Source organism: Arachis ipaensis, chromosome B10 (genome assembly GCF_059453495.1).
Source record: "Arachis ipaensis isolate K30076 ecotype BB chromosome B10, ASM5945349v1, whole genome shotgun sequence".
Lineage (NCBI taxonomy): Eukaryota > Viridiplantae > Streptophyta > Magnoliopsida > Fabales > Fabaceae > Arachis > Arachis ipaensis.
The window spans coordinates 27,433,887-27,442,509 of record NC_142435.1 but is presented as its reverse complement, the minus strand read 5'-3'; positions in this window follow the sequence as shown (position 1 = coordinate 27,442,509).

Below are 8,623 nucleotides of genomic sequence, written 5' to 3'. Positions count from 1 at the left end.
ATGAGGAAATTCTTCATCATGAAATCCCTGAGATGCCTCAAGGGATGCACTTTCCTCCACAAAACTATTGGGAGCAAATCAACACCTCCTTAGGAGAATTGAGTTCCAACATGGGGCAACTAAGGATGGAGCACCAAGAGCACTCCATCATCCTCCATGAAATTAGAGAAGACCAAAGAGCCATGAGGGAGGAGCAACAAAGGCAAGGAAGAGACATAGAAGAGCTCAAGCACTCCATAATATCTTCAAGAGGAAGAACTAGCCGCCATCACTAAGGTGGATCCGTTCTTTAATTTCCTTGTTCTTATTTTTCTGTTTTTCAAAAATTATGCTTTATGTTTTATCTATGTTTGTGTCTTTATTACATGATCGTTAGTGTCTAGTGTCTATGTCTTAAAGCTATGAATGTCCTATGAATTCTTCACCTTTCTTGAATGAAAAATGTTTTCTGAAAAAGAAAAAGAAGTACATGAATTTCGAATTACATCTTGAAAATAATCTAATTATTTTGATGTGGTGGCAATACTTTTTGTTTTCTGAATGAATGCTTGAACAGTGCATATTTTTGATATTGTTGTTTATGAATGTTAAAATTGTTGGCTTTTGAAAGAATAATGAAAAAGGAGAAATGTTGATAATCTGAAAAATCATAAAATTGATTCTTGAAGCAAGAAAAAGCAGTGAAGAAACAAAAGCTTGCGAAAAAAAAGAAAAGAAAAAGCAAGCAGAAAAAGCCAATAACCCTTTAAACCAAAAAGCAAGGGTAAAAAGGATCAAAGGCTTTGAGCATTAATAGATAGGATGGCCCAAAGGAATAAAATCCTAGCCTAAGCGGCTAAACCAAGCTATCCCTAACCATGTGCTTGTGGCGTCAAGGTGTCAAGTGAAAAGCTTGAGACTGAGCGGTTAAAGTCATGGTCCAAAGCAAAAAGAGTGTGCTTAAGAGCTCTAGGCACCTCTAACTGGGAACTCTAGCAAAACTGAGTCACAATCTGAAAAGGTTCACCCAATTATGTGTCTGTGGCATTTATGTATCCGGTGGTAATACTGGAAAACAAAATGCTTAGGGTCACGGCCAAGACTCATAAAGTAGTTGTGTTCAAGAATCAACATACTGAACTAAGAGAATCAATAACACTATCTGAATTCTAAGTTCCTATAGATGCTAATCATTCTAAACTTCAAAAGATAAAGTGAGATGCCAAAACTGTTCAGAAGCAAAAAGGCTACAAGTCCCGCTCATCTAATTGGAACTGAGCTTCATTGATATTTGAAATTCATTGTATATTCTCTTTTTTTTATCCTATTTTGTTTTTAGTTGCTTGGGGATAAGAAACAATTTAAGTTTGGTGTTGTGATGAGCGGATAATTTATACCCTTTTGGCATTGTTTTTACATAGTTTTTAGTATGATTTAGCTACTTTTTATTATATTTTTATTAGTTTTTATTCAAAAATCACATTTATGGACTTTACTATGAGTTTGTGTGTTTTTCTGTGATTTCAGGTATTTTCTGGCTGAAATTGAGGGACCTGAGCAAAAATCTGATTCAGAGGCTGAAAAAGGACGGCAGATGCTGTTGGATTCGGACCTTCCTGCACTCGAAATGGATTTTCTGGAGTTACAGAAGCCCAATTAGCATGCTCTCAATTGCGTTGAAAAGTAGACATCCTGGGCTTTCCAGCAATATATAATAGTTCATACTTTTCTCGAGATTTGATGGCCCAAATTGGCGTTCAAAGTTATCCTAAAATTTCTGGCGTAAAACGCCCAAACAGGCACCAGAATTGGAGTTAAACGCCCAAACTGGCACCAAAGCTGGCGTTTAACTCCAGGAACAGCCTAAGCATGAAAAAGCTTCAATGCTCAGCCCAAGCACACACCAAGTGGGCTCCGGAAGTGGATTTCTGCACTATCTGCACTTAGTTACTCATTTTCTGTAAACCCTAGTCACTAGTTTAGTATAAAAACTACTTTTAGAGTTTTTTAGAAAAGTATTCTTCGAACCATTATAGTATTGTACACGTTTGGAGGTTGGCCTCACGGCCATGCCTAGACCTTCTTTCACTTATGTATTTTCTACAGTGGAGTTTCTACACCCCATAGATTAAGGTGTGGAGCTCTACTGTTCTTCATGAATTAATGCAATTACTACTGTTTTTCTATTGAATTAACGCCTACTTCTTCTCCAAGATATACTCTTGTACTTAATTCAGTTAATTCAGAATGAAGGGGTGACCCGTGACAATCACCCAATCTTCGTTACTCGCTTAGCCAAGATCCGCGTGCCTGACAATCACAAGCGGTCTACATGATGTTCAACGTAGTCATTGGACAACAGCCGGAGTATATTCTCTTGGATATCTAATACACGGACTGAGTCCGTGAGATTAGTATCTTCGTGGTATAAGCTAGAATTATTGGCAGCATTCCTGGGATCCAAAAAATCTAAACCTTGTCTGTGGTATTTCGAGTAGGATCCGGGAAGAGATGACTGTAAAGAGCTTCAAACCTGCGAATGTTGAGCGCAAGTGACACTGTGCAAAAGGATCAATGGATCCTATTCCGACGCTAGCGGGAACCGACAGATGATTAGCCATGCGATAGCTGTACCTGGTATTTTTCATCCGAGATGAGAAATCTGACAGTTGATTAGCCGTGCAGAAACCGTAGAGGACCATTTTCACTGAGAGGATCTTACAGCTTGCCATGGAAAGAGGTAACGCATGGTTGGAAGAAGGCAATAGGAAAGCAGAGGTTCAGAAGCAACAAAGCATCTCTATCCGCTTATCTGAAATTCCCACCAGTGAATTACATAAGTAACTTTATTTTATTTTATGCTTTATTTATCTTTTAATTATCAAAACCTCATAACCGTTTGAATCCGCCTGACTGAGATTTATAAGGATGACCATAGCTTGCTTCAAGTCGACAATCTCCGTGGGATCGACCCTTACTCACGTAAGGTTTATTACTTGGACGACCCAGTACACTTGCTGGTTAGTTGCATCGGAGTTGTGAAAAGTGTGAATCACAATTTCATGCACCACCCGCATACGTGAGACGCCCAACCCGATGGAATGGTCGCTCGCGTGTGGCGTTCGCGTATGCGAGTTCTGCAGAACCAGAAAAATCTTTAAGTTGCAGAATTTCAATTTTTCAGACCTAACTTCCGACACATATAACTCCTTCGTTTTAAAACTTTTTTTATCCGTTCTTTAAACGACGTAAGCTTCACGGACCCAATTTTTATATGAAACAAATTCGGGGGTCTAGAAGCCAAGTTATGGTTCGTCAAAGTTTGGCCAAAAATCAGATTTTTACAAAAGTTCATAAACCTCTATTCTTACCAAAATCGCACCCAATACCAACATTCCACTCATACAAATAGCACCACAACGTACCATTTACAGCACCACAATCTCCATATCCTACCACAATCAATCATACCTCAATATTACATAATCTCAAACCTAAATTCCTCAATTTAACCAACAAATCATCAACAATCCATCATCTATGCATATTCTATATTAACAACTTATCAATCATCATTCAATTACCATTTAGCATTCTATTTCCATCATAATCCATATCACCAGCAAATACTCAATCCATATCAATAGTTATTATCAAAAGTATAAAGCATTTAATATACTCTATCATTCCAACCTACCCTATGGTAATCTAGCCTAAGTTTTCACAAGACATTATATATTAAATACGAGAAATCAAAAACATACCTTGGCCGATTTCCTCGTATAACCCAACACAACCCAACTTAGGCAAGATTGCATGCCTTCAACACCAAAATTCAGCAACCCAAGATTCAAACCAAGCTTTCAATTTCCATAAACAAGCTCCACTTTACATATTTACACACCTAATTCACATTACCACATATGTATACCTAAAATTTAATAAACACACATAATCAATGAAGAGTAAAACAAGAAAATTGAAAAGTTGAAGGATGGAAAAAAAAGATAGGTAATAGTGGCACTTGTGTTAGCCACTGCGAGGCTCACGGCGGTGGAGCTTCGCCGGAGAATAGAAGAAAGACGAAGAAGAAAGAGAGAAGAAAGAAAGAAGGAAGAAGAAATAAAAGAAAGAAGAAGAAAAAAGAGAGAGGGGCGAAATAGGGCATCCTTTTTTATTGACGCCCAGATCATCGCGACCTGTGCATATGCACAATAAAGTGTGCGTAAGCACACATGAAAAAAATTGGAGCGTTCATACGCACCGGGTGTGCGAGCGCTCCTGGAAGAGAGGGTCTCAAGATGTGTGCGTGCGCACAGGACTGTGCGCATGCATAGAAAGCGTTTTTTTTATATAGAAAAGGGTAAAAGGACATGTGTGCGTACGCACAAGTTCTGTGCGTACCCACAAGGGCAAAAAATTTGGGGGTTTACGCGCACAGCTTGTGCGAATGCTCCCAACAGAAGGGGTTCTGCGACCTGTGCGTACGCACAGAATTCAAAATTTGGGGAAAGTGTGCATGGGCACAAGCCTGTGCGTGGGCACACTTCCCTGTTTCTGCAAAATTTTTAATTCCTCTAAGACACCGACATGACTTCCAAAACAGTTTTTTCAAGCCCCAAATCATTTTAAAACCCCAAAAACATGTTATTCCACTAAGATTACCTAATAAACACCAAAATGTAACTAAATTAAACCTAGACATCAATCAAACTAAGCTAATCAAAAGGACAAAATTTAATAAGCAAAAGGGTAAAAAAAGAGAAAGGTTGGAAGGATATTACCATGGTGGGGTGTCTCCCACCTGACACTTTGGTTTTAAGTCCTCAAGTTGGAGTTTTGAGTGAAGCCTTTGTCAAGGTGGCTTATGTTTCCACTCATCCTTGAGTTGCCACCCATGTTTGCTCTTCAAAGCTCATCCGGGGTCCCAAATGAAGCGCGTCAAACTCTTAGGCAACTCCAAGTTGGTGTTTAGGATCCACAAATGTTGATTGTTGAAACTTATACCCGGATCCCACACTTTGGTTTCCCTATCATCCTCTTGTTGCTTCTTGCTCTTGCACTTTGATGAAAAATCTCCCAACTCACCTTTGAAGCACCCAATTATACCTTGGAATCCTCTCAATTGAGCCTTGCACCATTCATGTTTTGAACTCCATTGACAACCAACATCCAATCTTCCACCATTTGACATTCCAAGAAGCACCTTAAGTTGGTGATCTGTCTCCAAGATAGCAAATTGATATGGGCCTACGAAACTCATGGCGGAAATTGTCACCCACTCTAATTGCCCTTGGGTTGGAGTCACTCTCTTGGACTCTTGCATGAATGCTTCCACCCTTTTCAAACTCTTCGCTATCTCCCTCAAACTCAAGAGGGGATGGTTCCTCAAGATCATTGAGGGGGTTGACCAAGGTGGACAAAAAATCATTGATGATGCAATCCACTTTTTGATCAAACTCCCTCAATTCTCCATTTACCTCTTCCGATTCACTAGTTCTACCTTCCTTCTCTTTTTGCAATTCTTGTCCTAGCTCTTCTTCTTTTCCTTGAGGCTCCATATTCTCCTCCTCTCTACATTCCTTCGTTGCTCCTCCACATTCGTTAAGGGGAATGTCTTGATTGCTTGAGCGTAGTGAGGCTAAGCGTTTTACCGCTTCGGCTATGGTAGCCATGAACTCCCCTTGCTTCTTTAGGAACCCTTCTTGCTCTTGAAAGAATGCTTGAAGGTCTTGTTGTTCTTGGGGCAAGGGTTAGAAAACTTCACAATTAAGTGGAAGAGAAGGTTCAAAGGTTGGGAGAAAGGTTTTATAGTTGGAAGGTGTGTTATGTGGGTGAGGGTATTGAGGTGGTGTATAAGGATGTGGTGGTTCATGAGGTTGGTAGCAAGGTGTATAGACATCTTGATTCCATGAAGGTGGATGGTGTGGTGCTTGAAGGTTTGGTGGTTGGGGGTTGTGTATGGGGTATCTTTCTTATCTTTGGATTTGGTATACACATTGGGAGGGTTTGGGGGAGGATTTGGCTCGTTGTAGTATGGGGAAAGTTGCTCCTCCCTCCATCGATTTTCCCATTCCATGATGCAATCCCAATTTGAATCCATCACACCCTACAAAATACTCACAACTAAGCTCCAAGCAACAAGGGTGATAGCTCATAGAGAAAGTATAAAATAAAAACAAAAGACATTAATAAACAAGAAAAACAAGAACCTAAATATTAACAAAAATAACCAAATAACCAAAAAATAAGCTATTTACACTATCGACATATTCACAAGTACAATAACCTAAAATATAACACCAATTACATCCCTGGCAACAGCGCCAAAAACTTTATGAAGAAAATTATGTCGATTCGGAATTTCTTAAAATAAAAATCTCTTCGTTGCAAGTATAGAAAAATCAACAACTAACTCTCAACAACAAAGTTTAATCTTTTAAATTACAAAACAAAAAACGAGAGTAATGAAACCTTAGATCGTTCTCCCTAGGACGCAATCGAAGTGTAACGCTTTTGGTTGTTAAGGCAAAAGGGATTTTTGAAATAAAAGAAAAATGAAAGATTAAAGGAACTAAGATATAAAAGAACCAAGAAATGATCAAAATTGATATTAATACAAGTAAAAAGGAAAATAAGATCAAAACTTAGTGAAAATGCTAGAAATGTATAAAAGAACCTTGACTTAAGAATGAGGATCCAAGGAATCCTACCATCGCCATAACCACAACTATGATAATTATGATGAGTGATCTCACTTCGTCTACCCCTAACATCGAGGAGTAAGCCAAGCAAGCATAATTGACCTTAATCCATAAGTCCTAACTAACTTACCAAATTAATTGGTAAAAAGCTAGCGTCAATGGAAACAAGAGTCAACTAACTACCCAAAAATTACCACTAAATGTCGGACATTATGACTCTAGTATCCTAGGAACTCAAATCCCAAGCCAATGTGTGAAAATCTACTCAAAATCCATAATTGGCATTTTCACAAACACCTTGTGGGTATAAAAACAAAACATAGAAAATTGCAAGGAAAAATAGAAAACTATAACCAACTATTCACAATATTAACAATAGACAATCAAACAAGCATATATAAAGCATAAAATATGAAATTCATCAATCAAAACTTCAAGAACTCAAAATTGTAAATATTAACAAAGTACTTGAACTAAAGAGAAATTGAAAATAAAGATGATGTAATTAAAGAGGAAATTGAGAGTACTTACAATTAAAGAAGCAAAATCCAAGATCAAGGCTTGATATAAAATGCTACAATAAAAACTACATAAACTCTAGGAGAGAATTCTCTACTCTACACTACTCCTACTCCTAATTAATCATGCTAAAAATGTCAAATGAGGTCTCCTACTCTAATGCCTTCATATGGCTTCAATTCCCCTTGATATAGCACTTCCTATTCAGCATCTAGCCTTCCAAAACTGGGCCAAAGGCCCCCAAAATCGCGAATCACATGTTTCATTAATAAATCTACGTGCAGGGACCTGTGTATACGCACAGGGTTGTGCATGGGCGCACTTGCTGATTTCTGTACTTGTGCGTGGGCACAGGGTTGTGTGTGGGCACAGGTGCTAATTTTGACCCTTGTGCGTAGGCACAGAAAGTGAACGTGGGCACACTCTGAAATGCTTTTTACCTTTATTTTCTTCATGTTTTCTCCCACTTTGCATGCTTCCTTCCACTTTCTACCAACCTATTCTTGCCTAAATGACCTGAAATCACTCACAAACATATTACAATATCGAATGGCATGAAAGTGGAATTAAATTGCTCAATTTAAGCTTAAAATGCATGTTTTCACATTTATGTCCAAATTAAGGAGAAATCACAAAAGTATGCTATTTTGGTGATTAAATGTAGGTTTATGTCATGAAATGCACTCAAATCAAGTCAAAATATCTCATCAAATATGGTCTCATCACTCTTCTCTCTTTCAACTGGGTGTGTTGTGTTTTGGTGCTGAATGAGGCTGATTGGCCTCCATTTGAGTGTTTATATAGGTTGGACTTGGCCCAACTTGGGCCCAGTCCGACCCGTTAGTGTTTTTGGCCCGTTTTGCCCAACTTTGGGCCGAATTCTTTAAAATTGGTGTCAAAATTCTCGTTTTAATTTTCTCTATCATATTAAGCCATAAAAATCACATTTCTAATTTTCCAGAATAAATTTTAATTTGGAGGTTAATTATGCGTTAATTAACCAGGTTTTACAATTTGTGTTATTAATTTAAACAATGACTTTTATGTAGAATTGAACATTTGATAGTTATGTTGTTTGTGAGACGATTGTGTTATTTGTAGGATGATTGTTTTATTTGTATTGAATTTTTAATTTGCAATAGTTTGCACCCACATTTATAGGAATGTGGACTCATAAAATACATAATTTGCACCTATATTATGAGAATTTACACACATAAATTAACTCAACTTATAACCGTATTTATCAAAATTTGCATACATAAAATCCATCTTAAAGATAAATTTAACGCTTGTGCAAGCGAGACAATTTGACGCTTGTACAAGCCAAGAAAAAATCAAAATTAGTAAAAAATTGCTTACTCTTTAGATTTTTTGATATTTTAATTGGTTTATAATTTTTTTTTCGGAGAAATTAGTAT